The following is a 13543-nucleotide window of genomic DNA, read 5'->3' on the forward strand; positions in this document are numbered from 1 at the left end:
AATGGATTTTTATTTCAATTTTTAAAAAATCACTTCACGGCTCTTCTTGGCATAAAAGCTTCTACTTGACAGCTCGTTCCAAGGGGACCATAGTTGATCCATCGAAAAAATGTTGTCTTGTCAATAACTTTTTATTTGCATAAAAATGAAAAAAAAAGTTATCAGAAATGGTTTTTAATTTTGTTTTTTACCGTTGTTCATAAAAATTAACAAAGAGCTTTACTACCCAATTTACAACATTTAATCAACAGCATACCCAAAAAGCTGTTTGTTCGGTAAAATTGAGAAAGAAAATAACTGTTAGTCATGGAAAAGGCTTTAGCGAAAATGATGATTAGGGGATATGAAAATTTAAATTTAAATAAACGGCAATTGACGTAAGTGTCACTTCGGGAAAATGGCATTCGGGAAAATGGCCGATTAGGGGAAATGATATTCGGGGAAATGGCATTCGGGGATGTAGCTGATTAGGGGAAGTGGTATTCGGGGATGTAGCCATTTAGGGGAAATGATTTTCGGGGAAATGGTATTCGGGGAAATGTCATTCGGGGAAATGAGCTAGACCCTAAAATCACAGGCATTTGGAATATCTTTCACGAGTCCAAAATTGTTTGAATAAATGCATTTTGAAGTATTTTCATTTGATTGCACTTCTAATTTCATTAAACTTTTGAAGATTTTTATAAAGCAAAGATAATGTTTTTTTTCAGCTCAGGGGTAGGGAAGGGAAACGGCATAACAAATATTTAAATACTGCTATAAATTGAACTTTGAAATATTTACATTTTCATTTTGCTGTAGATTATAACAACAAACAATTTTATGCCACTTATTTTATTGATTGTAATTTTGGTGAATCTTGTTTTGGATGTGCTTCGTTTTGAAAATATTTCAGCAAATAAGATTTCTAAGGTCAAAATAAAACAAAATAAGGACCGCTGAATTGTAAAACCAGCCGATGAAAATTCTGTAAAATATCACAAAATTGGATTTATTTTCTTACAATGAATATTTTGTGTCAAGGTTTATATTTTGTAACTTGAACTACTGCTAAATTTTTCAGTATTTTTCCTGTACACAAAAAATTCTCAACAACATTCTTTTTACTTTTATTTTAAGCAGATTTCAGAGTACCGTGAAATTTCAATGTTTTGTACTTGGAATACCAAGATTTGTTATGCCTTGAAAAATCACTAGCCCTAAATCATTGTCATATTTGAATACTAGATATTATTTTAGTAATTTATTTAAATTTATTTAAAAAAAATCATTTAGTGTTGTAACCGGCAATAAACCAGTGAAAATTAAATTAATCGAGGTCGCAGCCCTAAAATATGACTGGAAGATTAAATAAGATGACAAAAAAACGATTTCATTGCGGAATCATACTTTGCATAGTATTTATAACCACCAAATGATTCCAAATGAATCCCAATAATTCAAATGAATTCAACTTTGAGAAACTAGTTGCAGAAAATTGCGTTTATTCGGATGTAATTTAAAGTTTTTTTTTTAGCCCGTTGCAAATATTTTTCAAAATTTATGTTATTAATGCATTTTAAAACACTTTTTTCATATCTTTTCGTATCAGTTTTCAGATCGTCTTACTAGTTTTAAGAAAGATGCTAAAATAATAAATTTACGCAGTTTTGATAATGATGCTTCTGATTTTTTCCAAATTCTAAAATATCGCCTTCAGTCATACAAAAATGCTGAAATATGTATGAAACAATCTCACTCCCCAGACCCAATGTCACGCCTGATGACGGTAGTCGATCTTTTGAATTTATAAACATAAAGTGAACTGAAACTTCACCACAGAACAATCTAGAAACAACCAGAACCGCTCCTATCAATATCATAAGTTTCAATCTTGTTTCCCCACTGACTGATTGACCCACAGAAAAAACATCAATTAAAAGTTGTTGATATCAGACTCGGCACACTGCACCCAAATCACCGATAAGAATGATAGCCGACACGCCGCAACCCACTCGACCCCAAGCCACTCAACAAAAACTTGCACGATTTTGCAGTAACGGTCCCTCTTCCACAATCTCTTACGCTCGAACTAGCTCTCTTGAAGAATGGTTCACCGGATCGAAACTTACATGAATTAATCGACGGCGGATCGCAGTTGGCCTTGCTAGAACAACTCGCTGCTACTGATGCTCGTTACAGGTCACAGATCACTGCGATCGCGACCAACTCCCTGCCTGCTTCGTCGAGATGAAGTTGCTGATTCTTCGTTGCCCACCGGGTAGTAGTACGGCGAATCTGGGTTAATCTTCCTCTTTTCTTCACTGATTTGAATACTTTGGTGATTACATTAGCACACTTTCTCCCACTCTATAGACGCGCACTCTCTCCCTAATGGTTGAAGTAATAAATAAATAAAAACCTAATAGAATTAAAAACACACAATACAAAACACCACAACAAAGCGCCGTTTGAAGCGTTTCGGTCGGCGATCCCCAGCCACATAGAGTAGAATCACGCTCCTGACGATCGTGCCCTGAGAAGAAGTCGTCGCGGCTTGACACACAACACAATATCCAACACAAACTTTTTTTTTTATTCTGTCTGGCGACTTCAACAACGCTATTTTCGAGTTATTTTTAACGATTTCAGGAGTGAAATTCTGTCACACACTGTGTCTCGCGGGCGCGCGGAATTGCGGTCACAAACTTGTAGCCAGAACAGCCGGCACCAAACACAAGATCCAGAAGAGGCTGATCGCCGCGATGATCTGCACCGCGAACGGTCTCTAGCCGATGGACGTGGTACAGTATCCGTCTCTGTGAACACAGCACCAGTTCAGCACCACAACCTGTTGACGGCGGCGGCGATCCAGCAAACTCCCGGACGACTCACTCTTGCCACGACAGCGATTAAATATAAACTAAAAGGTTTTCAATGGACTACAGGCCGCTAGAGCAAGATTCGCGCGCGCCGTCGGTCAAGCGACTACAGAAGAGAGAAACTGTGAGCAGAACACGCACACCAAATTGAGCGAGAGCGTAGCGTATCCGCGAGCAACAGTGAAAAAGTACAGCGGTAATATTACATGCTACAGCATGTAACTTTACTCTCTTGAAAGTGCGCGCGGAACACCACCGCTGAAAGCTAGTCCTTAATCAAAGCAGTTCTTAAACGATGACAAGCATGCCATGAAGATCTTTACGCAGAGTTCGCGCCAAACAAACGCCTGCTTTTACCAAATTCGCAAACTTTGCAACAGTGCACACCGGCACAGAGAGCAGATGCAGCCTCGCGCCACGGCATCCTTCGATTTGCTCTGGTTTACACAAATGGTCCAGGAGGCGAGCAACAGAAAAAATGGAGAGAAAAGTAAGCTTGGGAGAGTAAAGAGTCTTCATCATCGTCATCGGTTATTGTCAACGGTACGGTTTACAGTTTGTACGAAACACGCGGAATTTGCAACTTGGTTTAGGTTGATGATGTAAGGAGAAAAGAGAGCAATAAAAAGTGAGAACGTTTACAGTTTATATCGTTCGCGATGCTTCGTGTAGGGTGACCCGACTAATTGAAGATTCTAAAAAATAGTATTTTTGGACATTGTAATGATTTTTTGCTTTTTGTAAACGTATGAACTTACAGTAGAAATCTTCTCATTGTTTCACTTATCATGCAAATTTGTGAGCGAGTAACATTACACGCTCACCCCTGTCAATGAATTTGCGTCGAGAACATTCATTGAGTGCAGGAAAAAGGAAAATCCGCAAACAATGAAAGCGTGTATATTTGTCTGTTTGAGTGCATCATCTACCTTTACATCCCAATTCAGGAGGAATTAAAAATTTCGCTTTCGTCGACGACATTCCGTCTGTTTCAGGTCCCAAGTCCCATCCAGAGCATGTATCAGATGGGAACTCTCCGATATGAACTCTCGGCTCGGCCTGCTACCATCCAATCCATTCATGGCGCGCGAAAATCATGAGCAGAACAGAGCAGATGCGAACAATGCGTGGATGGAAATGTGAGAGAAAAAAAACGTGGTGTCGCAGGATTTACTTATTTTATGTTAACAAGGAATTTGTTTCCTGCAAATTGCTGAAAAAGAAAAATCTCGAGAAAAATTCAATGTTGGTACCTTATAATCTTATCGCCGATAACGGACGAAAACTCAATTTTGAAATTTTTCTCACATCGATAAATTCAACCATATCCTGTTGAATTTACAATGCTTTCAATATGAATATATTTTTGAGTTGTAATTTTCAAAGTATTAATACTCAAAGATGTTCACAAAATACCGTATTTTCTCGAAAGCACTCAAATTTTCATAATTTGCAACCATATAATCAAAGGAAGCAATATTTTGTTTGCGTTATTAGAGTTTTTTAAGTACTAAAATTTTCACAAAAAAACTGTATTTATCGAAAATACTGAAGTTTTTCAAATTTGTTCTATTGGTATCAAACAACACGAAATTTGGTATGCTTTTTCACTTTAGCAAAGCTTTTTTTTTTTTTTTTTAAATACTAAAATTTTCTCAAAATCCCTTCTTCTTTGAAAATATAAACATTTTCAAAATATGCAACAACAATTTTTTATGCATTTTCACTTTATTAGAATTTTTTTGAACAGAAAATACTAAAAAAAAATTTTTTAATACTCAAATTTAAAAAAAAATTTGCGAAAATCTGTATGCTTCATTTATACATACAAATTGTGTATGCTTCATACCCATATTAAGTGAAGAATGACCTCTCTAGGTTAAAGTCACGTTAATAAAATAAACAACAACAACATACCCATATTGCGAATTAAGAAAATTTTTGAAATTTCATAAAAATACGGTATTTTATGAAAGTTTTAGTTTTTTACAAAGAATTAAAATAAAATAATTTTTTGTGGCCCGCGGCCCCATTTTGAATAATCATGTAAAATGGCCCGCTGATCACTTGTAAAGTGAATTTACACTTTTTCAAAATTAAGGTATTTTAAACTTTTGCTAATCTTTTTTACTTTTTGTTGATAATGTGTGATAAAAGTGAAACTAGTAAATATTAATCAAACATTTTTGGAAATTTAGGCTTTCAGGATTTAGGCACACTAAATTATAAAATCGGAAGGAATATGACTGTTGCAAGTATTTTACAATGCTTTTTCGACAACCATCCCCTCGCCCATTATTAAAAATTGACTCGAAAAATCACGGGCAAAAATATTTTTTCAAAAAAAATCAAAATATCTCTAGAAATTTGAGTTCGATTAGCTGAAATCAATTAAAAATGCATTTCTCTGCGTTTAGAATCATTTTGAGCATGTTCTGCTATACAAAAAAATATATTTTAATAAATTCTCGATGAATAAATGTTTTTTTCGCTGAAATGTTTTTTGTCGAATCTTACACTTTTTGAAAATAATGATTGCAATTCAACTTTACGGGTGCTTAAAACATTTCTAACATTTTTTTCGTTATAATGTTGAAATTCTGGCTTTCAAGCGATTTTTTATTGGTCACATTAAATTTAAAGATAAAATTACGCCGTTACATAAATTAGGCAGATTACATGTCGCTATTTTCAAAATATAAAAAAAAAACTTTAAAATTGTATTGAGAACACAAGTAAATTAAGATAAAAACTTTTTTTTTCAAAGACCTAAAACAATAAAATCAACAATACCTATAGAAAACAGCCATATTATGTTTTCTATTATTTTTAATTAACGATAACCTTGAAAAAACTGAACAAAAAAAACTTCAGCTGATAGACGTATTTTCTAGCCTTATAAATTAAAATAACATAATTTATTTTTTTAAATATCTTATTTGGCCCGCATGCTCATTTGAGCTTCAAATTTGGCCCGGCCTCCAAAAACTTTGAGCACCCCTGATCTATAACATAATTCGCCTCGTTTGATACTTTATTATAAATTGCAAATTATATTTTTTTTTGTATTTTCGAAAAAAATAAAATTATGTCAATTTGAGTACCTTCGAAAAAATGGTTCCACAGAAAAAAAATGTGATTTTTGAAAAATATTGAAAAAAATTACTCCAAATAGATGTCCTATGGGAGCGTTCTTTTATGATGTAACGCAAAATTTGGGATTTAAAATTATTACCGTCAGTGGGGGTGACATTGGGTCAATGTACTTTTTTACGGATTTTTACCATTTCTCAGGTACTTCTCAACAAAACTAAATTCTGTTAAAAGGGTTGTGCAAGGGACACCTTAAGATGACTTTGCTGAAAAAAAAACTCGTTCCTAGAACAAATCCTGTCATTTTAGCAGCTGTCTAAAGTTGAGGTACGTTTTTGGCCAAAAATGACCTCTCGAAAAATAAACTTTTCAAATTTTTTTGTTAGAATTGATCAAAAAGTACCCAAATGTTTTAAAATATCTTCTTCAAACAATTTAGCATGTCTATACGATTCCCTCGAACAAGAAACACTGTTGGATGACTTGTTTTTACCATATCTTTGTGTTTGAGCATCATTTTAGTTTCATTTGACCCAATGTCACCCTCTCTAAGGGGTGAGATTGGGTCAATTTTCAAACGATTGCCATTTAAGGTAGAGACCATCAAATAACACCATGCTTTGGGAAAATGTTAGTAAACTATCTAAGAACAATTCTACGATTAAAGATTTTCGATGTAACTTAAATTGTTTTTGTTATTAATAAATTACGAGAGGTGTATCTATTTGACCCAAAGTCACCCCCACTGATGGTACTTTCGCTTTTTTACACACATTGCTCATCTACAAAAAATGACAGATCATTTTTCGACGTGTGACGTTACACTTGCAACTGTAGTAGTGAAAAAGATGTTCCGCCGAATTATCAAGATGATGATTTTTTGAGTTTCCTTTTACCAATTTTTCGTGCGCGAGAGAGGAGAGCCATGCTCCTTTTGGTTTTTTTCTCTTGATAAACGTCAAAAGATTTTCTTTTGATGATGATTCTTCCATCGCTTTGAGCCTTTGGGTCTTTTGATAAGTAGTCAGAAAACAGAACTTTGAGGATAGCTGCCAAATTTCTTTGGAGACAATTTAAAATTTATCATTATTATTTATTTTTTTGGTTTGCTGCAAGAATTGCTAATGCTTTCATAACTATTCACAGCGTAAAAAAAAACTTAGTAAAACCGATCATATCTGGCCAGCTTTATAAGAAAGTCTCGCACTTTTGATTAACACCGATTGGAACTGGAACCAACGGGTGCGTTCCGCGCTTCATTTGAATACTTAAAAGCAATTAAGGCATCCTCGCCATCCGTGCTTAGCGCTAATTTACCACTTCATTGTGGCGCAGAGATGCGATATCAGCGATAACCAGATGGACAAATTGACCGATGAATTGAAACACTAGTCATATTAATTAACACACATGGTCAATTAATGCATTTGTAAAGTCCCGGGTGCCTGAAACGGGTTGGAATTTGATCGTGCTGTTAATTTACTCACCGTTTTGGCTTAATTTCGTGTGCCCGATGTGATGAAATGAAGAGTGATGTGCGGGAGGGAGAATGCGTGGACATCCTACTAGGATAAGCGATACTGTTTTGGTCTTGTTCAAATACTTACAACTTTTATATATACAGCAATTCCATTTGAAAAGAGCCTAAACCAAAAAAAAAGTTCTCCGATCGGGCTCAAAATTTTTCTGGGGGTTCCTTGGCCAAAATAATTAGACCCGTATTTTTTTGTTTGGCCATTAGGGTGGCATACATCGTGCTAGGGTGGTTCAAAATGGCAATTTTCGTCATTTTCGCAAAACCACTTTTTCTAAAATCATATCTCCGCGCCATTTCATCCGATTTTAGCTGTCTTAGACGCAAAGAAAGGTGATGAGTTTGGCTATTTGGGAAAAATAGTAAAAGTTCCAAAATCTAGCTTAACTATTGAAAAAGTCGTATGAAAACTTAAAATGGCGTTTTGACCGTGTCTGGACCAAAGAGCCTATGTCTGAAAATATTTTATCGGATTCCTCGGAAAATTTCACATAACATATCAAAAATTGGCGATGTCGAACCGTACGTTTCCGAGATATGATTTTTGACGCGCCACGCACGAAATCGGCAAAATCAACTTTTTCCTCTAAAACTGCGATAACTTTAAAATTTCAGCGATGACCTATAGATGTTATGGTACCAAAAGTTGCGTCTCTCAATTACGAAAATTTTGGTACCCAGACATGTATAGGTCATCGCTGAAATTTTAAAGTTATCGCAGTTTTAGTGAAAAAGTTGATTTTTGCCGATTTCGTCATTTTCCCGTTTTTGCGCGTGGCGCGTCGAAAACGCAGTTTTATTTTCAAAAATCGTATCTCCAAAACGTACGGTTCGACATCGCCAATTTTTGATATGTTATGTGAAATTTTCCGAGGAATCCGATAAAAATATTTTCAGACATAGGCTCTTTGGTCCAGACACGGTCAAAACGCCATTTTAAGTTTTCATACGACTTTTCAATAGTTAAGCTAGATTTTTGAACTTTACTATTTTTCCCAAATTGCCAAACTCATCACCTTTCTTTGCGTCTAAGACAGCTAAAATCGGATGAAATGGCGCGGAGATATGATTTTAGAAAAAGTGGTTTTGCGAAAATGACGAAAATTGCCATTTTTTGAACCACCCTAGCACGATGTATGCCACCCTAATGGCCAAACAAAAAAATACGGGTCTAATTATTTTGGCCAAGGAACCCCCAGAAAAATTTTGAGCCCGATCGGAGAACTTTTTTTTTGGTTTAGGCTCTTTTCAAATGGAATTGCTGTATATATATATAAAAAAACACTTCAAAAATTCTTAACTGGTGCTGAATTAGTGCTAGTTTTGCTCTAGATAAACTGCACGTACGGCACTACACAAAAAAAGAGCCGAACGATGAAGGGTTTCAATTTCGCCATCATTGTTTTGACCACTTCAAACAGAAACAGAACTGAATGAACCGTATACACACACAATAGGAAAAGGGGGATCATGTTGATCATCCACACACCCCAGCCCAGCCCAGCTCGGCGATGAGTTTTCACATCCGCCCATTTAAATCAATTTATTTCTAAATTCCATAACCGACCATGGCTCAATTACAACGCGCGCTTCTGTTCACAGTTTTTATTTTAGGTTTGGTGAGAGGTGAAACATATCCAATAAAAGTAATGGCCGTGTCATGGTAACTTTTGATGTTGGGGGTTATTTTTTGTTTCTCTGCAACTTGTGGAGGCGAAATTTTTCATTGGGTTGATGGATTTTATGAGTTTTAAAGAGTGTTCCACGCGTTTGAAATTCTGAAATTTTAGATCAATTAAAACTTTATTGACACTCTAATCAAAAACAGTTGGTCTTCATTAAAGGCTATCTGTTGCCTTTTATGTCCCTTTTATCCCTTCATTCTTTACGATTTTGTACAGTTTAGTAACAAAAAATGGTAGGAATTTTGAAAAAGTCTTGTTTTTCGTTTGATTTAAATATGTTTTTCTTTCAGAATGTTGAGAACGACATCAAATCGGGAGTTCAATTTTATTGAAAAGTCCCTTCGACAGGCTGCAATTAACTGAAAACATATATCGAATGTTATCAATGAAAGGAGTCGTGCCACCCCTCCGTCACGAAATATTGAAAAGATTCTCCAATGTCTTGAGAGCTGATAGAGAAAGACTTTTAAATTATTATTATTGATGACAATTTCATCATTCAACAAACCAATAATTATCAATTTAACCCTTCTAGGCCTGATGGCTCATATTTGACCCCAAAATCGAAATCTAAATCTAGAAGATTTTCGTGAAATTTAGGTATAAATCTGTAATAATTGCAAAAACATATGTATTCCATAATAATTTGAAAGTCTTAATGACACTTTTTTTTAACTGACTTAGAAACCTTCCCTCGGGATTCGAACTCATGACAGTTGGACAGTTGAATTACCGTCGAATCTAACAATTTTTGAAAATAATGATTGCAAATAAACTTAACGGGTGTTTAAAAAGTAATTCTAACATTTATCTCAACGAAATGTTGAAATTCTGGCTCTCAACGATTTTTCATTAGTTACACCTAATTCAAAGATAAAATTACGCTGGAACATAAATTGTTCAGATTAATGTCACCATTCTCGAAATATTGAAAAAAAAAACTTTTAAATTTGAATGAAAACAAAAGTACATTCAACTGTTTTTTTTTTTTCAATTGCCTAAAACAATAAAATTTACAATACTGGTATGTAGAAAGCTAACATTTTGTGTTTTCTATTATTTTAATCAACGAAAATTATCAAAAAATTACAGAAACTTTAAACAACTTCAACTGATGTTTTTTTAGTCTTTTCAATTAAAATATTTTTTTTAAATAACCTTTTTATGAATTTGGCCCGCAAACTCATCTGAGCTCCAAATTTGGCCCGGCCTCCAGAAACTTTAAGCGCCCCTGATTTAGAATTTTATATCCAAGATGGCGGCCTACATGGCGGTAATAATATATTTTAAAATGTATTTTATAATTTAAAATGCAATCAAATATTTAAATTTGGGTAAAATAGGGTCACAGAACTCTAATTTAATGTTAAAAGTAAAAAAGTTCAAAAAATACAAAAAAAAAATTTTTTGCTCATTCGATTCGATTTTTCGAAGTCCCATATAATCGAGGATAATCGAGTCTGGACTGCATTTGTGTTGTATTTTATATTTTTGTATTAGTTTTTTAACCAAAGGTCCAATAATTGTATGGTCGATGTGAAAATAATTTAAATATATATTTTTACAAATTTCTAATTTTGCTGCTGAGATACAGCGTTGAAAAGAATAAATTAAAAAAAAGAAGTATTTTACTCATAACTCATGAAGCCTTCAATCAATCGGTGATATCTAGAAGATTTTCGTGAAACGTTTTATTAAAAAAATATATTATGAAAAAAATAACATTTTTAGATGAGGTAAATTTGGCAATACCATTTTTAAAATCTTGACTACATCCAACCAAAATTTCACACAACTGCTGGCACAGCTCAAGTTATCACTGGCCGGCCAGTCAGCGGCCAGCTTGCTCCCATGGTGTGACTGAATTAATCCTATCCGGTTTTCGTTTTGATAGGTTTCAATTTAGACAAGGTTTTTTTTTGCTCTCCACTTTCCTGACCCCACTGCTGATGGGACTGATGGAGAAGCGTCCTCAACCTGGGTTCATATTTCGTGTGTGACAGTTTGAAATTTATGCGCCTCGCGGGAGCTTCAATTTCAGCTAATGTGGCCGGGTTCAAGTGGGGGAAAGGGGACGAGAATCTACTGATGAACACGTCCGATTCCGCCCCATCCAGAGAAGGTGCAATTCCATAATGTCATAAATTATCCAACCGTACCGACCACTGTACAAATGATGTCAAATAACGATCTAACTGCATAATGGCGAAGTGCTCAAAACACAAAGAGTTGAGGGAAAGTGCGTAGCAGTTAGCATATATTGGCAGGAAGGGTTCTCTTTTCAAACCTTTTCAGTAACACGACGACACGTGCGTAATTGCGCGCAAAAAAAAAAATGACGATTCTATCGGACCGCACTGTGACGCAACGTAGTTCAAGAGGCCCTTTTTAAAATTATAATGGAATTTCCGGCGGCAGGAGATTGAACTCAAAGTCGAAACATTATCGTGGGGAGAAATTCATCAGTGGATGAAATTACTTTCGAAAAGTAATGCTGGATAAATAGCAAAATAAAGTTCGAGATATTAATAGCAGATTTGAAATCCTTGCCAAATATTCATTCGAGGAGGTTTGGTATTGAAATTGACGCGCTCTGACACCGTCAATTAGATGTGTCCAATTTTTGGATTTAATTTTGCTGACCGCCAAAATTGTTGCATCCCAGCAGTATGTTGACTTTCCAGTCGTGTACATCTGCAAATTGACTGAACTTGTTTCATCGTCTAAAAATTATTGATGGGAGGATGCGCACCGCCACTTCAAGGGTGGTTTTTTTAGTTTCATTGCCAATATTTTATTTTCCTTTTTTCTAATTCTAATTTTCCCCCAGAAGAAATCTCACTATCACGCCTATCATTGACAATTGAAATATTGACAAATTCCAGCAACGTTACGAAATTGTCGACATTTTCTCGAAAAATGTCTCGTATGATATCGAAACCATACCGGTTAATTAGATATAATAAGATAGTACTTATTTTGAGCCGAACCATTCATTTACCAAATAAATTACAACGTGAGTGAAAATTATTATTTTTGGTGTCATGCCAATTTTAACCCAAATTCGAAAGATCTCGCCGAGACATGACGAAAAGTCTTTTGGACCAACTCTCTAAGCCCCGGGGATCAAAAGTTACAAACTGTACAAACTGGATGTTTGAGCATTTGAGGTAAGGGACCATCCATAAACCACGTGGACACTTGTCCATATCCCCCCCTTCCTTCCTCGTGGACAATTGTCCATACAAAAAAAAACTTTTTTGTATGGATCGTGGACAATCGCCAAACCACCCCCCTCCCCTCTAAATTGTCCACGTGGTTTATGGATGGTCCCTAAAAATGTACAAATATTCGTATTTTGCAATTTCCAAAATTTTTTATAGAATCAATATTTTACTATGGAACCTTTTCCTTATATATAATTAAAAAACAGTAATTCGTTTTGATCGTTTTAAATTCATTTGATGCGTGGAAGTATAAACTATTCATTTGACATTTTAATCTAGTCGAACCAAAATACTATTTTTTACATATTCGTAAATCCATTCTTGGGCTGGTACAAATTTAATTCCAAGTTGTGAAATGCTAAATTTCAATTGTAAGCATCAATATTTTTAAGCAAACAGGATTACAACATGCTTTTTACATTGATACAGTAAACCAAACTTTGGTAAAATATCTATAATTTTATTAAAATATATTTTTTGCGTATAGATTTATGTTTTTCCAAATTGTGGTCCGAAAATTCAAAATTTGAAAAATGGCTGAATGTGCCCTATTTGATTGAAAATACAAAACGAAACCACTGACGAACTGACGTGCCACCAGGAATTTTTTTTCGTGAAGTAACGTCATGAAACAGGGGTAATTGAAAATCTAGAGTAAATTTTCAAAACAACCTGTGAGTCAAGAGTTTCCTATGCAGATAGGACCTTTTGAAAATTAAATCTAGACATCATCTTTTTAGTGGATTGAGATAATTTTCTATAATCTGAAATGTTGGCCTTGGCGATTTCTCTTCGGATAATCGAATCTCATGAAAAATTTCGTTGTCTTTTTTTTTATTGACTTCTTTACTACTCTAAAGTGATTTAGAATTTTTAAATCCATGATAGCGACCAAAATGGCGGTGATAAAATATTTAAAAAATACATTTTTAAGGGTGCACGGCAACGAAGGAAGTTGTTGTCTTCTTATAAATTACTTTGTGGACAGTACTTTAGGGCAGGGGTGACCAAAGTGTGGTCCGCGGACCCATTTTGAATGATCATGTAATTTGGCCCGTTGACGATTTATAAAGTGAGTTATAGTTTTTCAAAATGAAAATTAATTTTGAACGGTTTTTTCCCCTAATATAAAAATAAAGATTT

The 13543-nt window shown here is 34.7% G+C and overlaps 1 protein-coding gene across 5 annotated transcripts in view; it reads right to left on the reverse strand.

The window, feature by feature from the left end:
• The window catches only part of LOC6032150 (excitatory amino acid transporter 3), a 35011-nt gene extending 32048 nt beyond the window's left edge, over positions 1-2963 (reverse strand). For 2 of the 5 annotated variants that reach the window (XR_005277283.1, XM_001842751.2), the window contains exons 1-2: positions 2831-2963; positions 2112-2370 (exon numbers count right to left, since the gene is read on the reverse strand). The gene's annotated coding sequence lies outside the window, so the exon portion shown is untranslated. Of the gene's footprint in view, positions 1-2111; positions 2371-2688; positions 2792-2813 lie in introns of those variants that run through there. The other 3 variants (XM_038254284.1, XM_038254285.1, XM_038254286.1) reach the window with 3 other exon arrangements.
• Between the last annotated feature and the right edge of the window lie 10580 nt (positions 2964-13543).

Source organism: Culex quinquefasciatus, chromosome 2 (genome assembly GCF_015732765.1).
Source record: "Culex quinquefasciatus strain JHB chromosome 2, VPISU_Cqui_1.0_pri_paternal, whole genome shotgun sequence".
In the NCBI taxonomy this organism is placed as follows: Eukaryota; Metazoa; Arthropoda; class Insecta; order Diptera; family Culicidae; genus Culex; species Culex quinquefasciatus.